Raw genomic sequence first — 11,059 nt, 5'->3', positions numbered from 1 at the left:
ATCTGTGTTAGGTGTTGCTTGTAACTGTTTTTTTTTATTTTTAACTTGCAAGCCAAAACCATGCAGAATGTTACTGCTCCTCCCTTCTTTTTATCAGAGCCTGGTGAACCTTCTATCAGGTGGAAGAAGTGGAAGAAAGTATTCAAGCGATATGCTAAAGTCTGTGGTAATAATCTTGGTGCGGAGAGAAAGACTGCTCTTCTCTTACAATGTCTGGGTTCGGAGGGGCAGGATGTTTTTGATCATCTAGCCGAACTCTCGGCTGTTGAAAGCAGGGGGTTAAATGAATATGAAGTGTGTATTAAAAAATTAGATAATCATTACCTCCCTAAAGTTAGTACGATTTGAGAGCGTTATCAGTTTACCAAGAGACTGCAAAATGAAGGGGAATCTGTAGAAGTATATGTTACTCAACTAAGGAAGCTTGCATCTTCCTGTAGGTTCGAACTGCTCTTGGAGGAAAGAATAAGGGATCAGTTTATGCTAGGTTGCAACTTAGAGAAGGTTCGTGACGAACTCTGGTTAAGAGATGAACCCTCTTTAGATGAGGTATTGCAAGTTGCGAAAAGAATTGAACATTCTTTAAAGTGTGTAGACACCTTGAAAAATGATGTGAAAGTCTCTGTTCAAGTTGTAAAAGAAGGCAATGTTACCAAATACATGTCTAAAAACGCTGAAGGTGCTAAGAGTAAAACAAAATCATTTGTCCCTAAATGTTTTAGGTGTGATAAACTTGGTCATTATGCAAATGATAAAAAATGTCCGGCATTGAATGCGACTTGTTCGAAATGCAAGCGCAAGGGTCATCTTGCGGTTGTGTGCAAGACAAAGAATTCTACCAGCAATGTCAGAACTGTTGAGACTGGGCTTCAGGTCAAATTGTAGTGCAAGTTCAAGCTGATGTACAAGAAAATAACTCTGGAGAGCATAGATCTTCTCCTTTGGATATAATTCAAGTTGAGGGGGAGAAGACAAAAGTTTTGTTTGATTCTGGGGCAAAAATTACCATTGTCTCAAAAACATTTTATCAAGAGAGGCTTGATGGGAAGGTAAAGTTACTTAAACCAGATATACGTCCTTTGGCTTATGGGGGTGAACCTATACCACTATGTGGGTATTTCATAGGTTTGATTGAATATGGTGGTAGATATCTATCAGGGAAGGTGTATGTCTCCAAGAAGGGCGACAGTATTATCAGCTGGTTCCATCAAGCTGATTTAGGGGTTATGTTGGATCCAGGGAGTACCACTCCTATCATTCTTAAACAGAACATTCAAACTGTTCACCTAGAATCTGAAGGGGGTGTTCTGTGTGACATTAAAAGTAAATTTCCCAAAGTGTTTAGAGAAGGGTTAGGTTGTCTAAAAGACTTTAAATTGAATATACCCTTACGTCCTAACTCTCAACCTTCAACTTGTAAAGTTAGGAGTGTCCCTTTAGCGGTGAGAGATGAAATGAAGAAGGAGTTGGAAAAACTGAAAAATGGGGGTATAATTGAAGAGGTCTCTAGCACGGAGTGGCTTGCTCCGGTTGTCGCTGCACGCAAGGCCAATGGGTCTCTTCGTTTATGTGTGGACTTAAGACAACTAAATAAATGTGTGGTTGTTGATAAATATCCACTGCCTAATATCTCAGAGTTACTCATGTTGTTAGGGGGTGCTAAAGTTTTTAGTACTATTGACTTGGCATCTGCATATCACCAGATTGAGTTGGATAGGTCTTCCAGGGATCTGACTTCATTTGTCACACCTTTTGGTACGTTCAGATTTGTTAGAATGCCGTTTGGCTTAGTATCAGCGGCATCTGTATTTCAGCGTGCTATGGAAAAAGTACTTGAAGGATGTGATGGGGTGTGTGTCTATCAGGATGACATTTTGGTGTTTGCAAAGGATCATAGGGAGCATAGGAAGGTACTTTTTGATGTATTGAGTAGACTGGAGGATGCCAATTTAACTATAAAACTTGAGAAATGTCATTTTGAAACCTCATCCATTCATTATTTAGGGCACACTATTTCTGGTGCGGGTATCTCTCCGAAGCCTGATTTGGTTGATACGATTTCACGCATGCCGCCTCCTGCTTCAAAAGAAGAATTGATGACGTTTTTTGGGATGGCGGAGTACTATAATAAGTTTGTAGAGGGTTTTGCTGAACATTGCTCAAACATGAGAGCACTGTTGAAGAGAGGTGTAGAATTTAATTGGTCTCGGGAGTGTGATGAGGAATTTCTTGGGATAAAGAAAAAACTTTGTAATGCGCCTAATCTAAAAGGGTTTTGTTCATCAAGAACATCTGTGGTAACTACTGATGCTAGGGTTGGGTGCAGTGTTACAACAGGAGGGTGAGAATGGTTTGGAAACTGTGACTTTTATTTCGAGAGGCCTTAAGGATACGGAGTCGCGATATTCTGTAATTGAGCGTGAAGCGCTTGCAGTATTTTGGGCGATCAGGAAATTGAAGAAGTTTTTATGGGGTACTAAATTTATTGTTAAATCGGATCACAAGCCACTGTGTGAGATTTTTGAGAAGAAGGGAATTGACCAAGTTTCTGGGAGGATCAGTAAGTGGGTCATAGCTCTTCAGGAGTATGATTTTCAGGTTAAGTACATTCCTGGTGTTGAGAACACAGTGGCAGATGCTCTTTCTAGGTTGGTAGTTGGTTATAGTGATGAGGAAGATACTGATGATTGGGCTGAGGGAGATTCACATGTGTGTCTGGTCAATAATGGAATTATTGATGAAGCTCAATGGCGGGAGAAATTAACTCAGGATCCTGTTCTAGCTGAAGTGATGGGTTTTATTCAGAGAGGGTGGTGTAAAACGAAAACTGGGTCAGTTGAAGCTATGAAATTTTGGGGTGTGAAGGATGAATTGAGTGTGACTAATGGTATTTTGTTACGTGGTACACGGTTGGTACCTCCATTAGAATTAAGGAAAGTGTTGGTTGATATGGCACATGAGTTGCACTCTGGCATGTCTAGGACCAAGGAGCGACTTCGCTCTTCTTATTGGTGGCCTGGTATGGATTTGCACATTGAGAGAGTTATTAGAGATTGTTCGGTGTGTGCTGCATGTGGAAAATCAAAAGTAGTTAGAGTTCAGCCCATGGTTATAAGGGAGCTTCCTAGTGGTCCGTGGAAGGAGGTGGCCCTGGATATTGTGGGTCCCATTCATTTCAATGGTCAACAGAGTTATATTTTTGTGTTATTGGACTTATTCTCAAGGTGGCCTGAAATACAGTTCACTTCTGGGATAGAGACTGTGCATGTGATTCGTTTTCTTGAAACTCTCATGGGTAGAGAGGGATTCCCAGAGTCTATTCTAACGGATAATGGAGTGCAACTGGTTTCTAGAGAAATGGAGAAGTTTCTTAAGGATAGAGGCATTACACACAAGAAATGTTCATTAAACCATCCAGAAACCAATGGGATGGTGGAGAGGTTTAATAGGGTAATTAAGGAGACGATCTCTTTAGCGAAAAGCTCTGGGAAAAACTGGAAGGAACAGGTTTTAAAAAAAATTGAGGAGTATAGAATGACCCCACACAGTTCAACAGGTCAGTCTCCTTTTGTTCTTTTTAAGGGAAGGGCTCCTTGCACTCAGGTTGAACCTTCTTGGGTTCGAAGGTTGGGAGACTCGGTGAGTGGTTCTTCTGGTGTAAAGAACAATGTAGAGTGGAGAAAAAGAGAGGAGAGCAGGTGTCATTACAGGAAGGAAAACTTTGATGTGAGAAAATCTACCAAGCATACGCAAGTCAAGGTTGGGGATGTTGTTGTTGTAAGGCTTCCAGGTTCAAAAGTAAGTTTCTCCAAACCTTTGCATGTTGTTAAGGTCTTTGATAATGCTGTTAGAACAAATGACCATAAGATTTGGACCTTAGGAAGAATTTGTGTGTGTTCAGATTTGAGTGTGAATTCGGAGAATACTCTAAGAAAGGATTCTGGATTGTCGGAGTTCTCACGCAAATCTTTTAGGGTTCAAAGGAAACCAGAATATTTAAAAGACTATGTTTCCTAATGTCTTGGGATTCTTGGTGAAAAATGTTTTTGATACTGTTGGGAACATATGTATTCATGTAGTTATCTAGTTTTTGTTTTTTTTGTTTTTGTTTTATCGGAGGGAGGTGTGTAGGATTCTGGGTGTCACAGCGATGTCTGGCATGTGTCATCTGGTTTCTCTCCTTAGTCATTATGATGTAGGAATGTTCTAGCTGTTACCTAGGTTAAGGAATGTATTGGTTTGAAGGTTGGTTCTGGGACCAGGGACTGTTGGGAATTGACAACTGTATTACTGATGAGCTGGATTGAGGATTGGATGGGTCCTATTGTTTAGAATAAACCTGCACTTATTATATGAATCTCCTGTGCCCGAGTCTCTGATTTCTTCCTAAGGAGGTTCCTACAGAGCCCTCCCGAGCGGCTGCCTCGGAGCACCTGGCCACCCTCGCCAGACTGCAAGGGCGACTGGGCACGGCACCCTCCCAGGCCACCCAGGGGCTGGGTGGTCCCTGGCCATCTGGTCGCCTGGCTGCGTGACCAGATGGCCCTGTGGGCCGGGCGACCAGATGGCCCTGCGGGCCGGGTGACCAGATGGCCCTGTGGGCCTGGTGACCAGATGGGCCGGCCGGGCTAACTCCAACTTTTGTCCTTCCCCAGAGTTCTGTAAGCCTCCACTATGTGGGGGCTTAATAGTTGAGAAAAATGGGCTCCCCAGGCAGGCCATTGGGGAGAGGACGTGGCCTGGGCTTAACCCTCCTTGGTTCCAGCCGAGGGTCCGGGTGCTGGGGACAGGGGGTCCACCGGGGGCCCAGGGAGGCTCTCCCTGGCCTGGCTAGGGTTCGGAAGCTGGGACCGGGCCTGGGGTTTGTGCTCCGTCTGGCAGGCCTGGGGTGAGGGAGTCTCCTATCCTGCAAGCCAGCCGAGGGTCCGGTCACTGGGGAAGGGGGTCCACCGGGGCCCGGGGAATCTCTCCCCAGCCTGGCTAGGGTTCGGAAGCTGGGCCCGGTGCTGGAGCTCCATCACAGGGTGCGGCTCCGTCCCAGGGTGCTCTTTCCCAGTGTCCCAGGGTGCGGGAGCCCCCGCCCTGCAAGCCAGCCGAGGGTCCGGGCGCTGGGGAAGGTGTCCACCAGGACCCGGGGAGGCTCTCACCAGCCTGGCTAGGGTTCGAAAGCTGGGCCCGGACCCGGGGCTTGTGCTCCGTCCCAGTGTCCCAGGGTGCGGGAGCCCCCGACCTGCAAGCCAGCCGAGGGTCCGGGTGCTGGGGAAGGGTGTCCACCGGGCCCGGGGAGGCTCTCCCCAGCCTGGCTAGGGTTTGGAAGCTGGGCCCGGACCCGGGGCTTGTGCTCCGTCCCAGTGTCCCAGGGAGCGGGAGCCCCCCGTCCTGCAAGCTAGCCGAGAGTCCGGGCGCTGGGGAAGGGTGTCCACCGGGGCCCAGGGTGGCTCTCCCCGGCCTGGCTAGGGTTCTGAAGCTGGAACCGGGCCCGGGGCTCGTGTTCCATCCAGCAGGCCCCGGGGTGCGGGAGCCCCCCATCCTGCAAGCCAGCCGAGGGTCCGGGTGCTGGAGACAGGGGTCCACCGGGGCCTGGGGAGGCTCTCCCCGGCCTGGCTGCTTTCTGAAGCAGGGACCGGGCCGGTGAGCAGGGTTGGCTGGCTTTATCTGCTATGCTGGCGGAGCGGAGTTTTCTGCCCACCCCTAGTTATAATGCACTTAAGATTATATGGTTTAACCGCATCAACAAACAGCCACAAGTAATAGACCCTGCCAGCTGCAGAGGGGCCCTGCTCAGGCAGAGGCCCCCCTCACATTGTAAACCAAGCACCCTGCCCTCAGGATTGATAGCGTTAAAGTAAAGGGTAAACCCAATAATCACTGGGACCTGGGTAATTAAGCAGTATAGGGGAGAAAGGGTCCCAGAGTATACAGACTTATTAAAGATTAACACAAAATCAATAACAATAAGTACAGAAAAAATGATGTCAAAGTGTTATTTAATCACACAATGGCAAGATACACATTTTTCATAAATGCAATCGACTGTAATCAAGCAGTGCGGGGTGCCATAGGAGGGAGAGGGGGTAGTGAGTTGCGTGAGGTAAAAGGGAAAAGTGACATATAAATTATATGAAACTGTCACAACTTAATTGTAAGGCAAAAACGATTTTAAAGCCACAAAATCCAGATAAAATTCATTGGTTGGAACATAGATTATTCACAGAGACCATGTACAAACAATAACACAGTGTGAATTGCACTGTTGGAAGTACTGGCAATGTAGTATTGTCGACGCTTCGACCCCTTGACATAGGTAGGTTAGTTGGCTCCTTACTAACGGGGTCTTCTTCAGGACACAAAAGAGAGGAATGGCACCTACAATGATATTAAGTCAGTGTTACTAATAAAATTGGAGTCCTAACCAGGCGAAATGAAGGGGACTCAATATTGATCAAATCGCTATATTTACCAAAATAGAAGGTGGACATATAGTCGGAGTCCGCTTGGCGTCAGGAGGCGCAGGGGCTGGGAAGCTCCAGAAGAAGGTGGGGTGAGTGACACTTACAAAGAATGAGGTGTCATTGTAATGATCCGTTAAACCAATAAAGGATACATAAAGGTTCTCAGCATGAGTGACTTACTTATTTAGAAAATTTACTGAAATCGGAGAAATTAATAACTCCAACGTCACACGCCGTGGCGCACCATCGGTGGGGAGAGTGAAATTAATCACAAACGTAATTCAGCCTCTAAAAATATAAGGTAAAGGAATGGTAATAAAAACACTTTTAAAACCCAAACCTAAAAGGAGTACAGCGCACGGGACAAGGAACCCAGGGCTTACACCAGCAAAAAGAACTTCAAAAAGTGTGCGAATGTTCGACACACTCAACAGAAGGCCCAACAAATAAGCTACGGGTCACAGTGGGAGATAAGGACAGCCTAAAACGGGTGCCCGATATTTATTCTAAATCTGATAAGTGAATAGGGTCAAATGGGGTGAACACAAACCGGCCCCCGAAGGGTGCAACATCACTTAAAAAGAAGATGCGGTTTAAACGGCTCAGCTTGATGGTAGGAAACAGCCATCAGAGAAAAAACGGTATACTTTAAGCAAAATCCTCGTATAACATAGACTCAATAGCTAAAGGCCAATGCACGGGAAAGGAGTTGAATGTGTCCCTTACCGTGAAAGACGGCAGCAACCGCGGTCCTCAGAGTTCGTAAGACAAAGGCACTGAAACGGCACTGAATAAACATTGAAATAGAGGCCACCACCGCGTGACGTTCAACGCGGCGCAGACGCTAAATGCTTGCAGTCAAAAATGTATTAGAAGAAAGACAACAAAGGTTGTTTTCTTGTGATTCGGCATTAGACATCACTTGGTAAGGAAAAAAGGGGCCGTGTAGATAATGAATAGAGAAGGCAAATTAACATTTTCCTGACAATTAGATTTCGTTAACACCACGTAATAGATCAAAACACATAGTTACATCCTAGATGGATACATTGTCATAAGATCGGTAAAGTTGAAGTGTTTGGAAAGACAGAGATCTGGATGTTCATCATTGATTTTGATTAAATACATTGGTGCGAGAGGTTGCATCATCTAGGCATAGATGAAGATTATTAGAAAACATTATGAAAAACATTACTAAAAAAACCCACATCGAATTGAGAACAGTATGCATCAGGCAATATACAGACGTATTTTAACATGTATGAGCGCCATGAAGAGTGGCAAAAGTGCAGAGGGGGGTCAGCCTGGCTTGAATTTAAGAAATAAATAGATGGATGAATACATTGGCTAAGGATGGTACCAGGGGTTACATCTTGAAAGGATATTTAGTCAAACAGATGTATGTGTACAATGTGAGTAAACATCACACGCATCCAATGAATAACCAAGCAAATACTTGTAAGCAGGCAATTGTCATCAAACTAGTCAAAGGCAAAGAAAGGCCAACAGTAACAAGAAATACCTAAATATTTAGACTGGCCAATTGTGCATTACTGGGATCTTGTTCATTCAGACCCATATTGATGGTGTCAAAACGGATCATCCATTTACACTCCCTAATGGTAAGAATAGAGGATATGTCGCCTCCCCTTGGCCCCAGTATGGTTTTCTCTAACACAATCCACTGCATTTGGTCAGGGCTATGTCCCAACTGGCTGTAATGCTCAACTAGTGGTGCTCCTGTGACCTGGCATCTTATTCTACTTTGGTGTTGCAATATACTCACTTTAATCTTCTGCTGTGTTTGGCCAATATATAATTGGCCACATGGACATAGAATCCCATAAATAACGTCGGTAGAATTACAGTTAGTATGGGAATGAAGTGTAACAGTGTGTTGTTGGTAAACAAAGTTTCTGGATTGAATTGTTGTTGGGCATGCTTTGCACGACCCACATTTGAAATGGCCTATAACAGGTGGTAAATTCCAAAGTGACTGGATGGTCGGTTCCACTGGGTCCTCAAGAAAGGAATGGACGACATGATCCTTAGTGCTCATTGCTTTTTTGAAGGAATGCATCTGCAGGGTTGGTTGATCAATCTCAGTTGAAACAAGGCTCCAGTGCTTGTTTATTATCCTCTTTACCGCGTTGCTTCTGGTTGAGAAAGTTGTAACGCAAATCATTTTATTCTTGGCTGATACAGCAGGTTCTTTAGCCGTGAGTAAGGTTTCCCGTGGATTGAACCACGCCCTCTTCTGGGCCCTTTTGACCAAGCGCTTGGGGTAACCCCTTGAAATTAGTCTGGCACTCAGGTCCTCGGACTCAATCAAGTAATCAGATCTCTTGGTACAATTTCTGCGTATCCGTAAAAATTGTCCCACCGGAAGATTATCTCGCAGGCCGCGAGGGTGGTAACTGCTATTTCTTAGAAGTGAATTCCGTTCAGTGGGTTTTCTGTACAGTGTAGTGCAAAGTTTGTCATCTTCACTGAAAATTTTTAGATCAAGGAATGGTATCTCTTGAGGGTCAGACTGGATGGTAAACTGGATATCATGGTCGCACTTGTTGAGCCATTCATGGAACATATTCAGTTGAGCTATATCGCCATTCCAAATTAATAATATATCATTGATATATCTCTTCCATAAATCAACATATTGAGAGAAGGGGTTGTTGTTGAGGACATGGCGCTGTTCAAAATTATCCATATACAAGATCGCTAGATCTGGGGCAAAGGCAGCTCCCATCGCTACACCTTTCTTTTGGATGTAGTAGTTGCCTTGAAAATAGAAGAAATTCTTCTTCATTGCAATAGTAAGAAGTGATATAATGAAATCTGTAGGTACCCTCATTGGTGCTGGTCTTGAATTCAGGACTTCTCGCATCACATTCAAAGCTGGTTCCTGGGGGATGCTGGTATAGAGTGAGACAATATCACACGTGACAAGTAATTGTTCACTGGAGTTAAATGGTTTTTGGTCGATGATAGTAATGACTTGCATGGTATCCCGTAGGTATGTTGTTGTTTTCTATGTATGTATACTATGGTATATAAATCTGAAATAATGAGACAACTGCATGATGGTGTCAGTTATTCTCTACTCAAGTCTAACCCTACGAAGGATCTGGCTGAGGAGATTCATCAAATTACTCTTGAGGCACTGGATTCTGGTTTTCTTAGTAAATTGGAATTTGACTACCTTAACCAGAAGAACCCACGATTACCCACCATCTACACCCTACCTAAAATACATAAAGATATGCGTCATCCACCTGGACGTCCAATTGTGTCTGGATGTGGTTCACTATTGGAACCCCTTTGCAAGTATATAGATTTCTTTTTGAAACCGATGGCTGAGAAAACAACAACATACCTACGGGATACCATGCAAGTCATTACTATCATCGACCAAAAACCATTTAACTCCAGTGAACAATTACTTGTCACGTGTGATATTGTCTCACTCTATACCAGCATCCCCCAGGAACCAGCTTTGAATGTGATGCGAGAAGTCCTGAATTCAAGACCAGCACCAATGAGGGTACCTACAGATTTCATTATATCACTTCTTACTATTGCAATGAAGAAGAATTTCTTCTATTTTCAAGGCAACTACTACATCCAAAAGAAAGGTGTAGCGATGGGAGCTGCCTTTGCCCCAGATCTAGCGATCTTGTATATGGATAATTTTGAACAGCGCCATGTCCTCAACAACAACCCCTTCTCTCAATATGTTGATTTATGGAAGAGATATATCGATGATATATTATTAATTTGGAATGGCGATATAGCTCAACTGAATATGTTTCATGAATGGCTCAACAAGTGCGACCATGATATCCAGTTTACCATCCAGTCTGACCCTCAAGAGATACCATTCCTTGATCTAAAAATTTTCAGTGAAGATGACAAACTTTGCACTACACTGTACAGAAAACCCACTGAACGGAATTCACTTCTAAGATATAGCAGTTACCACCCTCGCGGCCTGCGAGATAATCTTCCGGTGGGACAATTTTTACGGATACGCAGAAATTGTACCAAGAGATCTGATTACTTGATTGAGTCCGAGGACCTGAGTGCCAGACTAATTTCAAGGGGTTACCCCAAGCGCTTGGTCAAAAGGGCCCAGAAGAGGGCGTGGTTCAATCCACGGGAAACCTTACTCATGGCTAAAGAACCTGCTGTATCAGCCAAGAATAAAATGATTTGCGTTACAACTTTCTCAACCAGAAGCAACGCGGTAAAGAGGATAATAAACAAGCACTGGAGCCTTGTTTCAACTGAGATTGATCAACCAACCCTGCCGATGCATTCCTTCAAAAAAGCAATGAGCATTAAGGATCATGTCGTCCATTCCTTTCTTGAGGACCCAGTGGAACCGACCATCCAGTCACTTTGGAATTTACCACCTGTTATAGGCCATTTCAAATGTGGGTCGTGCAAAGCATGCCCAAAAACAATTCAATCCAGAAACTTTGTTTACCAACAACACACTGTTACACTTCATTCCCATACTAACTGTAATTCTACCGACGTTATTTATGGGATTCTATGTCCATGTGGCCAATTATATATTGGCCAAACACAGCAGAAGATTAAAG

This window comes from Triturus cristatus, chromosome 6, assembly GCF_964204655.1.
Source record: "Triturus cristatus chromosome 6, aTriCri1.1, whole genome shotgun sequence".
In the NCBI taxonomy this organism is placed as follows: Eukaryota; Metazoa; Chordata; class Amphibia; order Caudata; family Salamandridae; genus Triturus; species Triturus cristatus.
This window is presented reverse-complemented; position numbering follows the sequence as displayed.